The sequence below is a fragment of the Phasianus colchicus genome, chromosome 23, assembly GCF_987193195.1.
Source record: "Phasianus colchicus chromosome 23, bPhaCol1.hap1.1, whole genome shotgun sequence".
Lineage (NCBI taxonomy): Eukaryota > Metazoa > Chordata > Aves > Galliformes > Phasianidae > Phasianus > Phasianus colchicus.
Genome location: NC_143458.1, coordinates 5,414,940 through 5,428,970, shown reverse-complemented (window position 1 = coordinate 5,428,970; position 14,031 = coordinate 5,414,940). Strand labels below are relative to the sequence as shown.

At 51.3% G+C, this 14,031-nt stretch overlaps 1 protein-coding gene across 2 annotated transcripts in view; it reads right to left on the bottom strand.

Annotated features, from left to right (window-relative positions):
• Positions 1 to 14,031, bottom strand: part of SNX19 (sorting nexin 19) — a 103,218-nt gene that overhangs the window by 63,813 nt on the left and 25,374 nt on the right. The window contains exons 11-12 of one of the 2 annotated variants that reach the window (XR_016459609.1): positions 9,499 to 9,583; positions 7,419 to 7,485 (exon numbers count right to left, since the gene is read on the bottom strand). The gene's annotated coding sequence lies outside the window, so the exon portion shown is untranslated. The remainder of the gene's footprint in view (positions 1 to 7,418; positions 7,486 to 9,498; positions 9,584 to 14,031) is intronic. The other variant, XR_016459610.1, reaches the window with a different exon arrangement.

Below are 14,031 nucleotides of genomic sequence, written 5' to 3'. Positions count from 1 at the left end.
AGCTGGCTTCCCTCCCAGTATTTGAACAAGCAAGGAAAGAAAAGTTCATAAAGGAGATAGGTTTCAAGTTTGGCCTCAGTGGCCATAAAACTGGCCTTTAAAGCTGCAGGCAGGCTGTGGGATGGTTTGCTGAAGTCCCAAACTACAGGCCATAGACCAACAGGAGCAGACTTAATGCCTGGCACAGATAAGGAACCTGAAAATCCTCCTCTGGCCAACCTGTAGATTTAACCCTGCCCGGCTTCTGCATCTCCTCTTACAAAGAGCCAGGGTCTGAAATCCCTGGTTTGCATTCCCTGCCCAACATCAGGCACTTTTGGGACACTTCAGGATCACCATTACGGCCACATTGAGCCAGCTCAGATCCCCTGCACGTAGCCAAGTGAAGGGAGAGGGGCATTTAAGCACAATTCTGAGATCCTGGTGGAGCACAGCAGGAGACACAGCGCACATGGAGACTAAGAGCCAACAGCCTCTTTATTCTCTACCTTTAAGATGGAGATAACCTTGTCTCAATGAGCATCTTAGGAAGATAAACGTGGTGCCAGAGATAACAAATTCCATCTCTCTCAGGATATCCCAATTCCCAAGCCTGCAGGCAGCTGCTGAGGGCAGCTCTCACCGCAGCTGATGGCTGTTTGGTTATCAGGCTGAGCTCTCACTGCTAGGAGCAGGGCTTTGACAAAGCTCTTGCAGCCCCAGGGACAAAAGCTATGAGTAAGCAGGAGGAATTTTCCCTGCTTGCATTGTTTGGACTGTCAGTCACCCCAAGTAGTACATGAGCCTGAGAGTGAGCTGCAAATACCATGTCCCAGCATGTGGCCCAGAGAAGGGATGCACGCAGGCACGGTGCAAACAGCTGGAGCCATGGACAGCTGCTCTCCACCACAGCACACTGACTGATGCAGCCTCTCACAGAGACGTCAGCTTTCACTTGTGTTTTAGGAAAGATAAGTCACTAATGACCACTGCTTAAATGATTCTTGGCAGGAAGAAAGACACAGAGGTCCTTTATGAAGGGTTGCTCTTTATCTGTCAGAATAGCAGCGCCAGTTCATTTCTTGGTTTCATGCTGTATGCTGTCTCTGGAGTGGGGCTGGGGGATGCACATGGGGGAAGAGCTGCTTTCCCAATCCTCCAGACAAGATGCTGATGTCTGAGAGTGATTGACCGCCCGCTGGAGTCCCACAGCTCCATCCACCAATAGCAGCTCCTCAATTTAAGCTTCTCTTTTTTTTCCTGATGAAAAGTGGGGAACTGACAGCAGTCAGTTGGAACAGCCAGGGAAGAGGAAAGCTCCTGTGCCACCACCTGGGGACCAGGTTGGTCAGCACTGCCAGGTGATACAGCCCAGGAGGGTGATGATGTACACCCATGGGCAGCCCTTGGGATCACTTGTTTTATCCAGCAGCAGCTCTCTACAAAGGTCTGCCAACACTCTGGCATAATCAATGCCTATTCTCCGAGTGATACCACAAGAAAATCCAAGGCAACAAGCCATCCCTTGGCAGCAGGAGGCTTCCTCCAAACTTGCATGGCTTCAGAAGCCACTTGCTTTCCCATCTACCCTGCGTGCCTTCTAGGTCTCTGCTGCATGGCATCAAAACCCAGCTGCACACCTCTTGGCACAGAGCAAGCACAGTGAGGGCTGTGTTTGCCAGATCCATTACAAGGAGCAGGAGACTCCCTTCTGCCAGGGGCTCTCAGGGGTCACTTTTCCTCCCCATCTGCCCAGACTGCCCGACCAACTGGTGAGAGTTATCCGGTGCCTCAAAGCACGCTCAGAGGCTTCCATGACAGGTATTACATCGCTGAGAGCTCTGTTATGTCATTCCACCAACCCCTTGGCCAAAAATCTGCCTTTGCAGAAAAGATCCAGACACCAAATAGGTTATTAAGTGAGGATGTCTGACAGTAGTTCAGCTACAGAGAGATGTTAAATAGGAACAATGAAACGATACTCACATTTGAGGATGCTGTACATCTTCAAAGCACTTCACCAAAACATTAACTGATTATACCCAAAAATAAATTGCTCGCAGCTGTTACTGAGATCCATGAGGTATTCAGAAGAAATGGATGGGACATCATCCATCCTGGATCATACAACATGTGCTATAGTGTAATCAAGAGCTCAAAGGAAATAACTCGCAGGGAGCTCGGCTTTTAGCACTCCTTCGCCGCGCACCTCAAAGCAGAGCTGGTTGTTAGGGAAGGAGCCCAAGCTACCTCCTCTCAGCTGCAGATGAAAGCTGTGACGGAGCCAAAGCCCTGTTCAAAGTTCAATGTCACAGTTACAACTCCTATTCCTATTTTACCTTAGCAGGAATGATGTGCACTTCTGTGCATGCCAGACAACTGAAGACATTTACAGTGTTTACAGCTGCAACCAAGAAGAGAACGTACATCTGGCCCTGCTTTAGTAAACACTGCAGGCTCATCCAGCAACCCCATTTGCACCCATCTGCATCAACTTAAGCACAGCCCTCACCACCACTCCATTGCATTGTGAAGAATTTAGAGTAGCATGCTCCCATCAGTGCACACCCATAACAGCATCCCACCCCCAGAGCAGGGAGCAGCAAACAGGTGCAGCACAAAGCTTCGTGGCTGCAGCTGCTTTTGGTAGCACACTCAGAAGAGCACCAGGGCACTGGCATCTAGATAACCCCAGGAGAAGTATTTGCACACAACTATTGGCAAGCTCTCCAGCACTGGAGCTGCTTCCTGGCTTGCTCCCCACCACAGCACAGCATTTGCCCAAGCAGATGCCTGGAAGGACACGAGCAGGGACCTGGCATCTGCAATAACTATTAAGGTATATATAAAAGGTTGTTTGTTAGCAGGGCAGCACGCAGCTGATTGCTGCCATGGCTCTGTGTCTGCCACTGACCCACTTTGCTGTTTGCTTGTGTTCCCAAAGGATGGAGCAGCCCTGAAAACATGCCCAGAGCAGCCCAAACCCAACCACTTCCACACCCAGTACCAAAGTACTGACAGCCAGTGCCCCCTCAAAGCAAGGCTGCCTGCTCAGCACCATGGGAACAGCCAATCAAGTGCAATGCACAGGGCAAAGCTGGGAGCTTTCCAGATGCCAATGGAAAAGAAGCCAGCAGACCAGGCAAACTCATGTCTACAGAGGACTACGGTGTTACAAATAGCTTGTATGAGGGAGCAGACAAACCAAGGCTTGCTAGGAAAAGGGACCAGCAGAGATGTATGGACACACTGACACAGCCCACATCTAGAGGAAAGAATAACAGCCCCTCATTTTCATGAGCATTAAAGCTCACAGCATGCTCAGTCTCACAGGAGTTCTGGTTTCAGCCCATTCTACCATTCACACACCGTGTGCTGGAGATCATCCTGCAACACATCATCAACATCTCCAAAGAATCCCAAGGTGACTGTGTTTAAAATGAAACTTGCAGTACCCTCCAGGAAAGCCTTGGAGCTGACGTGCCCAGGATAACGGAGACAGCAACCTATTTCAGGATGAGCCATTGCAAAGCAGCAGCCTGTGGTGCTGTGCCAGACTCTGCACCACCTTTTTGTGGGTTGCCCTCAGTTCATACCACACCAGCTCCAAAGCAGCAGCCTGGTGGGTTTCATTTTGCAAACCCTGTATTGGTGGGTGTTACCACGCTTGCAGAGCACCAGATATGCATTATCATACTTTTTAGGCTCTGCAAGGCAGGAATTGTGTCCTTATTACAGTGTCATAACTTGCCTCAATCTGTATTACTTGATGTCAACTGTGGACACACAGCCTGCAAACTGCTTCAGCTTGAGGTATATGCCCAAGGGCAGCAGTGTGGCATGGGGGCTGAACACCTCACCCCCATCCTGTTCATGGCTGAAAAATCCTCATAATACTACAAAGCACTCAGCTTGAGATGCTGTAATAGCCGATACCAAGGGACAGAGGAGAGGAGGATGCTCCAAGAGGTGCTATGGATGTCAGTCAAGAGAAACACCTCGAGATGCAGCTCTCATTTAGGATCTGCAGCATGAGATGTAAGGCAGGCTGTCAGCAGGTTGCTGCCCAGAAATGGGGATCTGGAAATAACGCTTAAAAACCTCAGTGTGGGGCATCAGAGAGGAAAGAACCAAGAGCTGCCACAGCTCAGCACTGCAGTGCATTGACAGAACTGCATGCGAGTTCCAGGGGTGGGCACAAGCTGTGCCCAGAGCTGAGCAATGGGGTGACATAAGGCAGAGGCTCAATCAGAGCTGCCTATGGCTGCAGGAAGGTCTGTGCATCCACACAGCCGAGGGAGAACTGTGGATGGGCAAAGCACACACAGCACCTGCTCGTGCTGTGCCTGGATCCAGTCAGCACTGTCAGCCTCTCACTTAAAACAAAAAAAACAAAAAACAAATAGAGTTTTCTCCCATCCAAACCTCTCTCCTTCCCCCTCTGAGCTCATTCATGGCTCAGGCTCCGGGACAGCTGCCTGGCTGCCAAGTCCCCCCAGCTCACTCCTCGCCTCAGCGCAGAGCAACATGAGCAGGATGATAGCAGGGCCAGCTGTGAGAAATCACTGCACCACTCAAAACAACTGCAGCAGAGAGCAAGCAGGGAAAAAAAACATAAAACTGCAGCAAGCCCCTCACTCCTTCCCCTCTGCCTGCCCATTGTGGTCTCATTGTTACAGCGATCCTTAAGTCACCAAGCCAGCCCTGGCCAAAATGACAGCTCATTAGGAATATTTAAAAAACTACAGTGGGTGGGGAGTGCGGAGCCCAGGGAGCAGGCAGTGGATTTTTTCACACCTATGTGATTGTTTAGAACGCAGCTCAGGTCGATGGAAGTGACCTGGATCCTGGCTGGGAGCGGGGCCAGCAGACTGCAGTGTGCAGCCCTCAGCTGCTGCAGAGCCCTGCTGACACCCCGGTGCTGCATGGTGTGAGCTGGGAGCCTGCAGGGCCTTGTAAGCATTTACTTTTTATACAGTCTCTGCTTCCAGGAGTTGCCAAGCTCTCAACCTGCAAGCTCAACTCAAGCCCAGAGCCTTCTCTATGGATAAAAACCAAAAAAACCCTGTTTGGCTACAGCCACTTACTGACCCCTGAAACTCCACAGGAACCATTTTTGTTTAAATGAGAGCACAAAGAAAGCAATGATGTCCATGCTTATGTTTGTGGAAACATATTGTTTCCCCATGGTGACTTGCAGAGTGGGCTCCCAGCCGTCCTCAAGTGACACCAAACATCAGCACAGGGATGCTGAGGGGATGGAACTGCTCACCAAACACAGACATCAGGAACAGCACAATCTCAATAGCTTGGCAAGGCAGATGGGATTTGGAAAAGCAAATATGCCAAGGAACCCCACTGATAGAGGGTTTTGGCAGTCAAACCAACTGTGGCTTCTTGTCCCCAAGAGGACAGCAGTGCTGGGGACACAGCTGGCCCCAGCAAAGCAGGAGCAGAGGTCTGTGTCTGCACACGGAACTGGGATGGGGCTCAGAATGCCATGGGAGCTGCTGCTGGTGACAGGACGGCGTGGGAAGCTGAGAAAGAGCAGCAACACTCAGGCAGTTAAGAACAATTTTTTCTCAGTGTATCACCTTACTGCTGCTCCACAGCCCTCGAGGCAGCCTTGCAGCCCCTCTGTGGCAGGGCAGTATGCGGCCCTGCAGCCCATTTCAATTTGAAGCCACTCCCAGGGGATCGTGCTATTGTCCCACTTTCCCTGTTTGCTGGCATCTGGGAGGCACAGCATGGCTGCTCCCCCTCTACACCTCCTGCTCAATGGGATACCAGCCACAGCACAGAGCTCTAGGAATTTCCCTCAAGGTTTTAGGTGAATCTCTGCCTCCAGGGTGCTCAGATGCACCCTAGAAATCAGCACTCCTACGACATGCTTCCACACCTCCTTTGTGCTGCACTAACTGCAGAGAAACAGCAGAGCCCTGATCTGTCAGCTCTATTTAGCTTTGCTGCAGGCACATCTGATGAAGCAGAGCCAGAGGTTATGCTTCCTGTTACAAAGCTGGAAATAAGGTTGCAAGAAAAAAAATGAACCAACAAAAATAACAGTTCTAGGATGTGCCTGTCACCACGATGCTTCTGGAGCTGCATGCACCTTCATCTCCCTAACACACAGTGGTGTTTCTGTACAGTGTTCCTCCAGCATCCCCAGCTTTACTCCCTGCAGGGCAGTGCCTCAGCCCTGTTGTGTGGCCATCCCCAGAGCTCTGCCTCTCCTGAATGTGGGCTAAGCACAAGGGAAAGGAACAGGGCTTCACCTCTGCTGTGCAGGGGACTCTTGACTCTTCAGAAGCAGCACTGATTGCACACGTTTCAGCAAGCCCGTGGGCTCCCACATCCTCTCAGCACATGAAGGAACAGCTGACTGTTAGCTAGTCAGGAGTCTGGTCCAGATGAACTCCTCCCTTCCTGTCCTCTGCCTTCCAGAAAGCCGCTCTCTCCCTTTGGACAAGTTGATCTCTCACCTACAGCAAAGGCTCTGCCCTCAATAGTGAGAGCAGGAGCTTCTCCAACCTCTTCTGAGATTGCTGTTTCTTGCCAAGCCTCCAGCAGAAGCATCCTGACAGCTTGCTGCCCTCACTTCCCTGTACCACCTCTTTCCACAGAACAAGCTCGCTGCCACCAGGTGGGACAGTACAAGCCTATCTCTGCCCAAACACTGCTCTTGGGCAACTGGTTTCTTTTTCTTCCATTCCTTTATCCTCTGAGGCTTTGATGTGTGCACAGAAGGGAGGACAGATGGACAGGCTGTGCCCTGTGGGACAGCAATTGCAGGATGAGGTAAGGCAGAAGGAAGTGGGTGCTGTAGGCTGAAGGACAGCTGTAGCTGTTCCCAGGGTCTGGAGCAAGCTAATTGATAAATACCAGAGTTAGAACTAGAGAAAAGCTGGGCATTCACAGCCAAGAAAGCCTAACTGCTTTGGAAGACATTCTGGCCTTTGTTGCACAATTTCCATGCAAAGCACTCACTGTACTCAGAGAGCGAGAGGTGAACAGGGGATAATAGATAATGCACAGCCCTCACTCACTGCACAGCCCAAAGCACAGCTCAGCACCATCCTCCAGCTTCCCACCTAGCAAAGAGCACAGCCTGCAGCAGCCAGCACTGCAGCTCATCCTGGCAGCTGCCACTGGAGGAAGCAGAGTAAGGAGCAGCAAGGTTCCAGCCTCAGAGCAGCAGCTCCTGTAGCTTTCACAGTGCCCAGAGCCCCTTGGAGCCTCAGGTGATGGTAAGCAGCAATGAGAACCTGAGCATGACTTCCAGAAGGAAGACTTAAGAACAGCCAACTGAGAGGTAAATAAAAGCTAGTTGGAAGCACCACAACATTCAGTAAGCCAGCCTAGTGTGCACCTGGACAACAGCTACATTAACAGAAACCCAGGTCTATTCCCACCAGTCAACAAGTTCAACCAAGCCTTACCTTACCCAAGCAAACAGCATCCCAGGTCCTTGCTGCCTCAAGATGATCTGGCCACTACAGAAGGAACCTGGGAACAGAAGAAAAAAAGGCTGTAAGCCTTCCAAAAGATCCAGGCATAACATGCTCACCACCTCCCTGCTGCTCCTCAAGGCTTTTGCCTTCCTTTGTTACCCCCCCCAACCCTCCCACCAATGCCAAACGTACCCAGAGCACTGCCTTGCCCAACCACTCCACCAAAAAGCAGCCAGCCTCACCTCAGCCTGACTTATATCAGCTCCCCAGCCCTCACAGCCCTGCGAGGACAGATGATTACTCTTCTCCAGGTGGGACAGGTTATTCTATGAGCCCTCTAACCCCACAGGTGTCCTGGGGAGCTCTTCTAGATGCAATTTCAGCCACTGGTTCTGCAAGACTCAGCAAGCTCTGTATGTCTATGCTTCCCAGTCACAGCAGCAGGACGTGAGCAAAGCCTGCGTGTGCATGCACCAAACACACGTGCACACCATCGTGTGCAAATTATCTGTCTTCCATTTGTGTTTGGTTTGGCTGCACAGCCTGCTCTCTGCGGGCTCAGCCAGTGGATATCCCGGCTCAGATAAACAGCAGACAGCTGCTGGGAGTCAGAGATATTCTGGTGATTAACAGCTGTGTGGGTCTATGCAGCAGAGCCCCCCGACCCCTGAGATCCCTCCTGAACAGGCTGTTTCTTTTCAGATTTCTGTTTGTCAGGGGAAGGCTGGGGGTGATCAGAGGAGATTCTCTGTGAAAGTCGCAGGTGAAACCCGGTGAGCAGCTGCAGCCCCAAATCCTGTCCCTTCCTCGCCACAGCAACGTTTGAGCTTTGCCAATGGCTCTTGCACAGCACTGCAGTGCCAACTGCAAAAACGAGACTGCTCAGTCTGAATTCCCTAAGATGGAATTCAGAGATGATCATTTCCAAAGATCTGAGGACATTCCAGTACGATGCTCTGGCTGGAAGGAGGGCTTCTTTCTGCTAGAGAAGGGAGCAGAAAGGGATGGAAATCCATCCCTGGTGTGGGACGCCTTACTTATAAGCCTAAGACTTTTTGATGGATGAAGGGGGTGAGAAGTAGGAAGTTGCTCACAATGCGACTATAAAAACAAAGTCAAGAGATTAGTTAATAATGTGTGGTCTGAGAAAACAAACACGTCTTTCTATAAAGACCCCAGTTCAAATAAACCGGTGCTGTTGTTGTTAAGCCTTGCCATCTGCATGCCTCTTCTCCACTGGGTCCATGTGAAATTTAAAGGGACCACTGAGTGGAGGAAGAGTTCCCAAACATCATCCTGTGGGGCACTTCAAATCCAGATGTGTCTGAAAGGCACTGTGATATGAACTCCTCCCTGGGTAACATGAGTATTGAAATGGGATGTCTATAGTTGAATGTCCCAAGGCAGGAAGCCTATGTTGAAAGGGCTGAGTTCATAGAATGATTTGAGTTGGAAGAGACCTTAAAGACCACCTGGCCCAACTCCCTGCAATGCACAGGGATACCCACAGCTCCATCAGGAGCTTGGAGCCTCGTCCCCTGATTCTGGGTGTCTGCAGGAATGGGGCATCACCAGCTACAGGATGGTCTCTTCAAAAGGCTGAAGCCTGACAAAGTCAGCAAGCATGGGTGCACGGAAGGTGGCAGGATGTGCCCATGGGGCTCGTGTCCTCCTTTCTCTCTCAGCTGCCACCATTTGGTGGAGAGCAGAGACCTCCCTGGCTCTGCCCTGGTCATGCTTTCATGCCTGATTGCAGCTCATCAAGGTCCAAAGTCTAACAATGCAACAACTGAGGTTGGGAGCTCCCTCTGACAGTTTAACTGATGGTTGTAATTAGGAACTAGCCCACACAGCTTTTCATTAGTGTGCTGCACCGTGTAAGACTTATTATGACTGTTGAGGAGAGACTGTGCTTGACGTCCAGGCACGAAGGCCTCGGCCTTCAGGGAGAGGAGGGCAGCGTGAATAGGGAGCACACTCATTTTCCAGGTGGCAGGTAGAGTCCTCTGGGCTCCTGCTTTCTTCCTGCCTTCTCCCTTCCCAAGCAGAACCTGCTTCTCTCACTCACCTCCTAAACAGGGTTTTGTTTGTGTCAGTTCCATCCTGCAGCCTCAGTTCTTCTGACTCCTGGGCAACGTCTGCTCTGCTCGTAGCTGTTTGATAGAAGAACTTGTGATTGTAAATGGCACAGGGAAGGAAAGGGAAGTAAACTGGTTATCGTGCCAGAACCACTCCTGGCGCTCCTCCCATTTCTAGTTTCTCTTACTTTATAAAGCTGGAATAAATCAGAGTGATTTTCCCCAAAGTGAGCAGCACACCGATGTGCTGATGGAAGGGGAGCAGAATCAGCACCTCAGCCCTTGCATTGCTACAGGCAGTGCGCCGGGAACAGAGCTGTCCTGAGCTGCAAGTGGTGGGGAAGGGGGATAGACTCTGAGTGTTTATTAGCAGTCATAACCTTAATCAAATAACACTCAAGGATATGTAAAGAAATCTGTTCCACTGCAGCCTCCCAAGCCAAATAAAGGAGTAAATGGGACTTCTATCAAAAATCTCTTTTAAAACGCACGCGTGTTGGGTCCTGAAAAATATCCCCACTTCTTGTAGAGGAGCCAAAGCTCCAAAGGAGCCACCCCAAAGTGAACCCACGGCCCTTTGTGCCACGCACCAACCCAACGCACTGCGGGATGGCGATGCTCTCCCTGCAGACACCAAAGCAGCCCTGAGGTTCAGGGATGTCGGGCCTTGCATTGCAGCAGCCTCATTCACTCTCTTCCCCCCATCTATGGGACCCTTTACTCATTACGCAGAACGATGTGGGAAAAAAAGAAAGAAAAGAAAAGAAACAGACTCTGTGTAATAGAGGTGCACGTAAATAATCACTGGCCTAATCCCCTTTGACAATGAAAGATATCCAACCAGAAAATGTTCAAGCCTGTAACTCAACCTGAAATTTAAGCACAAGGAAGTTGTGTCAAAAGGGGACTTGGGTTCCCATAAAAGCCTCTCTGCTTCCAGACCCTGGGCCCCCAAGCCAAAAAAACAGAGCCAACTTCCAGACATAACATCTGAGAAGTGCAGGCCTCGCAGAGGGACTCGCTAACTGCTGCACGGAGACAGCAAAGGGTGAGGGTCCTGGGGGCCTGCTGTGCCAGGAAGGATTGCTCTGCATCAGAGGACCTGAGGGATGAGTTGTGTTGTCCTACGAGGTCACTGACAGCTCCCTCCAAAGGGTCATCTTAAAGCCAGCTGGGCAAAGTCCTGCAGAAGCTCCTGTGCAACCCCCCTGAAGTTGATGTGTGACCATAGCATTTAGCTTGGTGCAGGAAGAGGAGCCCCTGGGCAGAGAGAGGTGGATTAAATAACCTTAATCATGGTTTCAAGCCTCCTGTTTGACTGCTTCTATCCCACTGAGGATAACAAGTGTGTGAGGTCCAGTGCAGAGAGGGGAAGTGCTTGTCCCTCTCATCCCACTCCTTGCAGCCTCATTAAATGCAGTGGAGTGGATATGTCCCTCTGTGAGGACCTGAGGTTAATCAGTGGTCATAAGGAAGACAAGAAGCAACATGAGCTAAACTCTGTGTTCTCACATCACCTTGTTCCTCTCCTAGCTCAAGCCCCCACCCAAGGCAAGGCAAGCCACTGGGGCTTCAGTTTGCACTCCCATTGCATCCACACCCCTAACAGGTCCATCTGCCGTGCTTCTGCTCTGCATGCACACTGCACCCTCTGCCTGCACACAGAGCACCAGCATCCTGGTGACAGAAATACCAGGAGAGAAGTCCTGGGAAAGCAGGCACAGAGCAAAGCCAGTGCAGCTCCACTGCAGGACTTTGTGGTTTCCGTGCTTTATCAGGCTTTACCCAGAGCCTCTAAACACACGACCCTGCTGGTGTTATGTTTCTTCCCCCGACAGCATCCCTCCTGATACGCTGGGGAGTTTCTCTTTTCTCGTTGGGAATTTTCCTATGAGCTGGTTTCTCATCGGAAAATGCCGATAGACTGAAATCAAAGCTCTTGGTGGGAACGCAGCAGTGTCAGGGGATCTTCCATGGGAAAGTTTTCTCCAAACCCAGGCTGGAGCTTTCTGTGCGAGCCAGCCTGTCCCTGCCACCTGGCACAGCAGTGTCCCCCTGGGATGGGGACACCACCACCATTTTCCTCTCCCTGAGAACATCCACCATGAGTTAGCACGACTTGGGTTGGAAGAGACCTGAAGCAGGGCTGGAAATGGGTTCGGATTTGGGAGAAGAACCACATCGTGAGAGCTGAGTCCTGCCCCACACCCGGCTCCAGCTCGGTGGGGTCCCCTCATCCCCTATCCCACAGGCTGCGTCCCCTCAGCCCTTAGAGGTTCTGCCATGGCTGAGACAACAGCACCACCGTGCGCCTCTGCAGCGCCGGGGGAGATGCAGGCACAGCCCGCAGCTCCCTCTTGCGGCTCTTGCAGCAGCCCGGAGATGAGGATGGGGATGCAGGGTAAGCGCAACCCGGACCTGCAGCCTGCCTGAATCCCGGCTGCGTTCTGGGGGAGCCGTTCCTGGGCATGGCGTTCACACCTGGTTTCACTAAGTATATTACCAAAAACCATCGCAAAGGTTGTGGTCCTTCTGCATTCTGCTGCTGCAGTGCTGGAGCCCCTAAGCACTAATCCTGCAGAGCTGAGGGCGATTTGTTCCTGTTTGTCTGTTGGTTTTTTTTCCCCCCCAAACAATCTTTCTCCTGCAACCGCTTTCTAAATTCACACTGATGACATGGGGTCCTTCTGAGGTTTTTCCCGACAACAATCCGGAGGGCTGAGAGATTGCAAAACCTCTCAGTGCTTTCTTATCTGCCAGGGCTCGAGCCACGCTCCAGGCTAAACACAGCTGCTGCCAAGCAGAAAAGCTGAACAGTTGCTTAAGGACAACACCATCCACAGAACAAGTGCAGCAAACTTGTTGCCCAAGGAAGGCAACATAGGCAGCCCTGCTCAGCCACGCTCATCTTATGCCTGGATGCTGTGTCCCCGATCTCCCTACAATCCCAGTTCTTCGCTCCCAGCCAAGCACTCTCCATCTCCCACAAGCACAGCGTGTTTAGGGGTATTTGGCTGAGGCCACCAGGAGGATCTCAGAGTACTTGGACCAGCTCACACTGAGCTGTTTGCCCCCAGCATCCCTCGCAGTGCACGCTGAGCTTCCCAGGGAACATCGCGCCTGACGGCGTGCCAGCCTTGTTGTTGGCTGCCGATGAGATAACGTCTCTTAAATCTGGATCTGTGACACGAGGGCGTCCAGCCCTGTTTTGCCTGTGGCTGCGTTCCAATTTCAGGACAAAAATGACCAGGAGAAATATGAGAGGTTAGTGACATTCTTGGCTTGGAAATCATCAGCCTGTCGCGGAAAGGAATGCGATCGAAAAGAGGCATCGCTGGTGTTTGTTTTCAAGCCCTTGATGTGAGATGCACTTGAATACACAGTGTTCTAATGCAGCTTTTGGGCTTCAGGTGAACTTGCTGAAAGGGGTGGGACAGCTTATTTTTGACAGAGGAACATTTTGGGTCAAGAACTGCCCTTAAAAAGATCCCAACGCATGGTGCCTATTTATACCCAGGACGCTGCTTTCCTGGGGACAGGAGAGCCAAGTGATGGGCAGCCCTGCATCCTGCTTGCCCATCCATCCTGTTGCCCATGCAGCACCACTGCCCAGCTCCTAGTGCTTGCCTAAAGGGACTGGGGGGGTTCACACAGCCCACTGGGGCTGCTTTCAACACGCACGTGAATCTGGGAGAAAACTCTCTAAACGTGCAAGGGTGTGTTTGTGCTTTGTGCTGGAAACAACAGCCATGTGCTAGTTTATTAGAATTCACTTGCATGGACAAAAGCAAAACAAAAGCTTAGCACAGCTTGACAGAGCCCAGAGCAGAGCAGGTTCATTAAGGGCACGTTGCCTTTTGATGCAGTGATGAAGTGCAGTGCTGGGAAGGCTCTTTACCAATCAATCACGATGGGAAGGCTCGGGTCGCTTGGTCTTCATCACTTGTTACAAAGGAAGCAACAAGAAGCGATCTCCATCCTGCCAGAACCACTCTGAACAGCCCTTTTCCATGAGGGGCAGCTTCCCCTGGGGGGCAGAGAGGTGAGCTGGGTGAGAAATGCAGCATGCATTCTGGAGGAGATGGAGGAATCCAGCAATTTTTGTTGGTGTCATGGCACAAAAATATTGATGGATGCAGGAGCACGTGCTCTTTGCACAAAGAATTCTGCATGCAAAAGTTAGCATCAGAGGTGCTAATGCTTCAAAGGACTTAGTTCCCGTAGTGGATGTAAAACGTGAACAGAACACAGAGTACAGAATCATAGAATCGTTAAGGCTGGAAAAGACCTCTCAGATCCCTGTTGCCACCCCACCCCACCATGCCCATGTTCCTCAGTGCCACATCCCCATGGTTCTGGAACTCCACCAGGGATGGTGACCCCACCACTCCCTGTGCAGTGCAGCACTGCTGTCTTAGAGCAAAAACTTCTCCAAACACCCAACATGCTGCACGCAGACCATCCAGCAGCATGCTCAGTGCCTGTACCACGAACAAGTTGCATCCATCAGGAGGAGGACATGG